General features: G+C 49.7%; 1 long non-coding RNA gene across 1 annotated transcript; it reads left to right on the top strand.

Annotated features, from left to right (window-relative positions):
* Window positions 1-4,369: 4,369 nt before the first annotated feature.
* Window positions 4,370-5,717, top strand: LOC125943118 (uncharacterized). The gene is made up of 2 exons (XR_007465571.1): window positions 4,370-4,562; window positions 5,584-5,717. It is a non-coding gene; the product is annotated as an uncharacterized LOC125943118 (long non-coding RNA).
* The last annotated feature ends 1,388 nt before the right edge of the window (window positions 5,718-7,105 follow it).

Below are 7,105 nucleotides of genomic sequence, written 5' to 3'. Positions count from 1 at the left end.
TTTATTTTTGGCGTTTTTGTGAGCGCGCGCCTCGCCGCCCGACCCGCGGGAGTTGGAAGGCGTGACGTCACGACACCCTCGACGGATAGCCAGCCGGCCGGCTGCGGTCATTCGAAGCGCGCCGACGCCGCAATCGCGAGGATGGATTCGAGTTCTGGCGCATCTACCAGCGATGAGTACACGTCTGAAGACGAGGACCATTCCAACTTGGCAATAAATATTACCGCTTACGGTTACGAGCCTTCCGCGTCAAGAGACGAAGAATAGCAGGTGGCCGTGGAAGGGCCGCTCAGGTTTTCGCCAACCGTAGCGCGAAGGTTTCGCTCGGCACCAGACACTTGTGCAAGAATAATTTGTCATTCCCTCCGTAAACGTGCTTTTTCAAGAGCGCACGCAGGCGAGGCAGCTGCGGGGTACTTTGAGGCAGCTGCGGAGTACATCATGACTGAATGATGACTGAATGACTGATATTGCCGTTAGCGTGAGCACCTGCTGTGAGATATCAGTACCTCCAAGACTCACGTCCACTTCGCCAGCCGACCGACAGATGGCAGCACCTGTCTGGCGTTCTGCCCAGTTTTTCCTGCTTTTAGCCTGTGGAGTGTGTGTGATCTCGTGAGTCGCACTCGCTAGCCTTGTATTGTTTTACTATGCTTTGCCAGCGTTTTTAAAGACATTACTGCTTTCGTGCCCAGCCTCGGGCATCTCGCCCCAGCATCGCCCTCACACTGCTCAAAAAGGCTGCAAGTGAACGAAAACAGTACCGACATCTTTTCGCCTCCTCTTTTCAAACGCGCCGCTGATCATTTCTGCCTTGCGTTTTCTAGAGAAGACAGATGGCACAGCGTCAGGCTTTAGGCGTTGCCTTTTGAGCGGCATGCCGAGGCTTTTCAGCACAGCCGGGCTGGTCACATAATCATCGTCGACGAAGTGGTCCGCGCAAATGAAGTCGTTTTTTTAAAGGTCTTCAGGCTGCGCGTGATGGCTGACAGGCAGGTATCCAAAGTTTACGCACCTTCTGGTCTCTGGGAAACGTGTGCGACGGCGTGTCACGACCGACGATGCTGTTAAAACAGCAATGTCTGGGCATTTCCTTCCGCCGCGACGAACGACGCACCACGTGCGAAGATCGCCGAAAGGGGTTAAACAAACGCTGCAAGGGACCGACACCCGCGGAGACACTGTGACGGCTGTGGCCGACCTTGGCCGCGCGCGCCCCGCAGGTGGGTGTTATGACTTCAAATTTCAGCTTCTGCCAGCTGGCCGCTTGGAGGCAGGATGCAACAGAAAATCGCAAAAAAAAAGATGTTTCTCGTTCTTTTTTTCAAAGCAGTTTGTTGAATTCGTCATTTTCAACAGTTAAACTTTTGTTCCGACGCAAGAAAACACCCGCCAACTTTTGTGCCCGTATCCCTTTCATGGATATCAAATGAAAAGTCATATGAACACTTATTCAATTATAAAAACTACCAGATGGTAGAACCGAGTCAGTTGCGATCACAAATCATTCTGTTTAGTATGACAGTGGTAGCCTTGATTCGGGCACGTCGTCATTGGCATCAATAAAAAAGTGATTACATGAGCATCTTTGGTTACCATTATTAACTGATGATCCCGAGTCATTAGTGATAACTAGTCATACGTTACGTTCGATGGGCTGGTACTTTTAAGCAGCATAGCTGATTCGAAGAGTTGAGAAATGGTCTTCCATTTTGTTTCAGGTGTTGCCGTGAAGGCACTCCTAGTTCTAATAACAACGCCACCTAGGTGTTACCCGCCGTGGTTGCTCAGTGGCTTTAGGGCCGTTTAAGGGCCGTTTATAGTCCGACGTAACGTGAGCGCGCGCACGCTACGTCACGTTGGCGAAAACGACCCCCTCTATAGTCGGGCGCATTGGCACGGCCGACGTAACCGGCGGCTTCCGCGCTCACCGACGGGCCCTGCGCCGAATTTTCTCCTGACCCATTCGCGCGTTGGTCGCGTTGACTGCGCCAACCCACAATGCATTTCGTGCGAAGAAATAAAGGCGCCCATGCCACTTCGCCCTTGCTTCGCCAACGGTCGAAAACAGCCGTTCAAAACAGCTGTCACGCGCAACCTTAGAATGCTGTTGGTACGGAAATTTTGTATCTTTGTATTTAACTTATTCTTCTATTGTTTCCTTGTTCTACAGTAAATGAACTGCGACTTCGTATGCTCACTTTGTTATGCGCAGTGCCGAGTGCTGTTACGCTCAACGTTAGCATGCTGTTGATATGGAAATGCTGTATGCTTGTATTGTTTCACCTATTCTTGTATTATTTCATACCCACTCTTGCCCAAGGCCTGACATTCAGGCCGGCAGTATGTACCAAATAATAACTAAATCAGCGCGCGGACTTCGGATCGTTCTGAGCATGCTCCGAAGATAACAGCCGACGGCGCGCGCGTCGGAGTATAGAGGAGATGACGTTTCGGCTGGCGCAGCGCAACCGGCGTAGCATAGAGAAAGAAATTCAACAAGAGGGGACACTCGTCAAAAACTGGCAACAGGAAACACGTCACCATACGTCACGCTATACTTTTGACACCGAACGTTAGCTGCCTCGAGCATCGAAAAAAAAAAGAAAGTGAACTTAAGTTAACAGGCAGTCATTTATTTTTTAAATTATTTGCCGCGAAAACTAAAACGTTTTGCGTATAAATGAACTTAAGCTTTGCGACTTATTTTCCTTGCCTTACCTAGCCACAGGTCAATGACGCGCCAGATACATGCGTCATCCGCCAGATACTCCCCCGAAGCCAGCGAGGATGGCTGCGCGCGCGTTTGAGCGCTCGCGCGCGGCGACCCGTCTGTCTCATTCTTTTTTTCTTTTTTTGAATGTAACCTGGTTTATTGGGCTCTCTGCGTATTCTTGCGTTCATTCTGCACTGGGACAAGACACCACTGCACTATTGGACTACGGCAAGGTGAGAAATCTTGTTTCACAGTCTACGACGCAATTAGGCTTACGGCACGGGACCGAGACTTAAGACGCAGTTAGCGAAAAACAGCTCGGCCATCCTGGCGCAGTTAATTTGAGTAAATGAATCGTGCTGAGACATGTTTCCGACGCTTCCTAGGGGACTATTGTACCTTATTTCGGTTTTTGAGCCACACTGGCCGCACAGGGCGCCGTGTCGCAGTTAGCGAGAACTCAGCCGCGGTGTGTAGTCTTGTGCATCTTGCTAGGAGAAGTTTGTGCCGGTTTCTCTGACGCCAGACATTACTGAAAAGTTATTTCGTTACTTTCTGGGGTACTTTTGAGGCACGATGGCCGCACAGCGCGCTTTGACGCAGTTAGCGATAAGCAGCTCGGCCGTGGTGATAAAGTTAGTTTGGCGTGTAATGAATCTTAGAGGGACAAGTCTGTGACGTTTTTTGTGGCTCCGCAACAACATATACCTTCTTTCGGTACTCAAGCCTGTTGAAAACGCGATGGGCGATTGCCAAGAGTGATAACATGGGGTGTGCTGCTGGCGCCGGCAGAACGCGCGAACGACGAACATATCAGAAACTTGTAATTCGAAAATTACGTCTTCTAAAGGACTGAAAAAAGGCATTGCACCCACGCATTTGTCTTGAGTGCCTGTTGCGTCCGTCTCTGTATATGTCGCATACCGTCCCGTCGCCCGAGGCCATGTTTTGGAAACACGAAGTCGCTCCTGTATTTGGGCTGCCTAAGTGCAGGAAAGAATGCCCGGAAATTGGGGAACGCTTGGAAATCGGATGTTTTCATATATGTTTGCGATGAGTCGGGTATTTTCTACGCCATGTATGTAAAAGCGAATTTCTTTTGTTTGTAGTGCCGCCCATTCACCGCTTTCGCACGTTTCGCCTCGCAGTATTCCTATGTCTAAATACCAAAATGACTCATGCTTGTAACATGCTGTTACGTGCTTGCAAATGTAACATGCTTGTAATTTACTTTTTTTTCATCTGGTACCGTCCGGTGGAGCTTCATACAGGAACTACTGCCTTACCTACTGGTGTCACAACGTTGGATGAACGCACACAAAGCGCGGAACGAGCTTTTATATAGAGCAAAATAAATATTTCCTCATTGCACAAAAGGTCTTGCGTCTACCATAGAGAAAGAAATTCAACAAGAGGGGACACTCGGCAAAAACTGGCAACAGGAAACACGTCACCATACGTCACGCTATACTTTTGACACCGAACGTTAGCTGCCGCGAGCATCGAAAAAAAAAAGAACGTGAACTTAAGTTAACAGGCATTGGTTTATTTTTTTAATTACTTGCCGCGAAAACTAAAACGTTTTGCGTGTAAATGAACTTAAGCTTTGCGACTTATTTTCCTTGCCTTACCTAGCCACAGGTCAATGACACGCCAGATACATGCGTCATCTGCCAGACACTCCCCCGAAGCCAGCGAGGATGGCTGCGCGCGCGGCGACCCGTCTGTCTCCTTCTTTTTTTTTTTTTCTTTTTTAACTGTAACCTGGTTTATTGGGCTCTCGGCGTATTCTTGCGTTCCTTCTGCACTGGGACAAGACACCACTGCACTATTGGACTACGGCAAGGTGAGAAATCTTGTTTCACAGTCTACGACGCAATTAGGCTTATGGCACGGGACCGAGACTTAAGGCGCAGTTAGCGAAAAACAGCTCGGCCATCCTGGCGCAGTTAATTTGAGTTAATGAATCGTGCTGAGACATGTTTCCTACGCTTCCTATGGGACTATTGTAACTTATTTCGGTTTTTGAGCCACACTGGCCGCACAGGGCGCTGTGTCGCAGTTAGCGAGAACTCAGCCGTGGTGCATGTGTAGTCTATTGCATCTTGCTAGGAGAAGTTTGTGCCGCTTTCTCTGACGCCAGACATTACTGAAAAAGTAATTTAGTTACTTTCTGGGGTACTTTTGAGGCACGCTGGCCGCACAGCGCGCTGTGAAGCAGTTAGCGATAAGCAGCTCGGCCGTGGTGATAAAGTTAGTTTGGCGTGTAATGAATCTTAGAGGGACAAGTCTGTGACGTTTTTTATGGCTCCGCAACAACATATACCTTCTTTCGGTACTCACGCCCGTTGAAAACCCGATAGGCGATTGCCAAGAGTGATAACATGGGGTGTGCTGCTGGCGCCGGCAGAACGCGCGAACGACGAACATATAAGAAACTTGTAATTCGAAAATTACGTCTTCTAAAGGAGTGAAAAAAGGCATTGCACCCACGCATTTGTCTTGAGTGCCTGTTGCGTCCGTCTCTATGTATGTAGCGTACCGTCACGTCGCCCGAGGCCAAGTTTTGGAAACGCGAAGTCGCTCGTGTATTTGTGCTGCCAAAGTGCAGGAAATAATGCCCGGAAATGGGGGGAACGCTTGGAAATCAGATGTTTTCATATATGTTTGGGATGAGTAGGGTATTTTCTACGCCATGTATGTAAAAGCGAATTGCTTTTGTTTGTAATGCCGCCCATTCACCGCTTTCGCACGTTTCGCCTCTACACGCAGTATTCTTATGTCTAAATACCAAAATGACTCATGCTTGTAACATACTGTTACGTGCTTGAAAATGTAACGTGCTTGTAATTTACTTTTTTTTTCAGCTGGTGCCGTCCGGTGGAGCTTCATACAGGAACTACTGCCTTACCTGCTGATGTCACAACGTTGGATGAACGCACAAAAAGCGCGGAACGAGCTTTTATATAGAGCAAAATAAATATTTCCTCATTGCACAAAAGGTCTTGCGTCTACTTTGTGAAATTGCACGTGGCACAGATTCGATGGGGCTTTACGAGATCGTTCGCAATCATTTTTACTAAATAATAAACTGATTCTGCACGAAGAGCAAAAAAAAAAAAAGAGGGGGGGGGGGCGCAGCCGCCGTGCTAGCTTACGTTCAAAATACGCGCGCCCAAAACCGAAACCGGAAGTGATGTAAGTGATCGACACCGACCGCTTGGCACACTGTAGTCAATTCGGCCGCTGGGCCCTATGGGAGTGTCCCCTCTTGTTGAATTCCTTTCTCTATGCGTCTACTTTGTGAAATTGCACGTGACACAGATTCGATGGGACTTTACGAGATCGTTTGCAATCATTTTTACTAAATAATAAACCGATTCTGCACGAAGAGAAAAAAAAAAAGGGGGGGGGGGGAAGGAAGAGGGGGGGGGGGCGCAGCCGGCGTGCTAGCTTGCGTTCAAAATACGCGCGCCCAAAACCGAAAGTGATACCAGTGATCGACACCGACCGCTTGGCACGCTGCATGCCATTTCGGCCTAAAGCCCCTATATTTATAAAAGTAGCGCCATCCACTTCCCTCCTCCTCCGTTCCACTATCGCGCTCGGCGCGACCAGCGCGATCGAGGCGCGATATCGACAGTGGCGCCGCCTGCGTCGGGCCCTCCGTGGCAGACGACAGCTAACGCGCTACCAGAGGAAATCCGAGGAAAACTTCGATCGCGCCCTGCGGAGACGTTTTTGAAGCGCGATTTTGCTTCGTCAGTCAGTAACTGGTCTTAATAATGCCGTTTTGGAAGTAGCAACGCGACGATGCGAGACGGCGCAAATATCAAGTGCGCAGCAAGCGTTTGCGCACGCCGGATGGTAAACAAAAAAAGCATTTTGCCCTCGCCTTGTCGGTTGCGGCAACTTAAGGCGCAGCAGCATGCCATCACAACGAAGTTCTTGTCCCTAACACGTTTGATCCGTTTGTGCGTACAGCACTTTCGTCGCACAGGCCCGAGAATGGCAGTCGGAGCGCGCTGGAAAGAAAAAAATATACAAAAGCGCGACGCGAACTTCCACGTGACACGGATTGGCCAATGGGGGAGCGGAGGAGGCTGGGGCGACAGGAGGCAGCTAAGAGAGGGCGAGGAGGAAGCGCCGGGCTGAGCGCGGTGGCGGCAAGATCTAAGAATGGCGCTACTTTTATAAATATAGGGGCTTTATTTCGGCCGCTGGGCCCTATGGGAGTGTCCCCTCTTGTTGAATTCCTTTCTCTATGGGCGTAGCGTGACTGGCCGCAAACGACGCTGGCCCGCGCGCCCATGGCGTACGTCGGACTATAAACGGGCCTTTTGGTGTTGGGCTGCTAAGCACGAGGCCACGGGATCAAATCCCGGCCAC

Source organism: Dermacentor silvarum, chromosome 2 (genome assembly GCF_013339745.2).
Source record: "Dermacentor silvarum isolate Dsil-2018 chromosome 2, BIME_Dsil_1.4, whole genome shotgun sequence".
NCBI classification, from domain to species: domain Eukaryota; kingdom Metazoa; phylum Arthropoda; class Arachnida; order Ixodida; family Ixodidae; genus Dermacentor; species Dermacentor silvarum.
The sequence above is the reverse complement of the archived record's forward strand: the minus strand, read 5'-3'. Positions and strand labels throughout refer to the sequence as shown.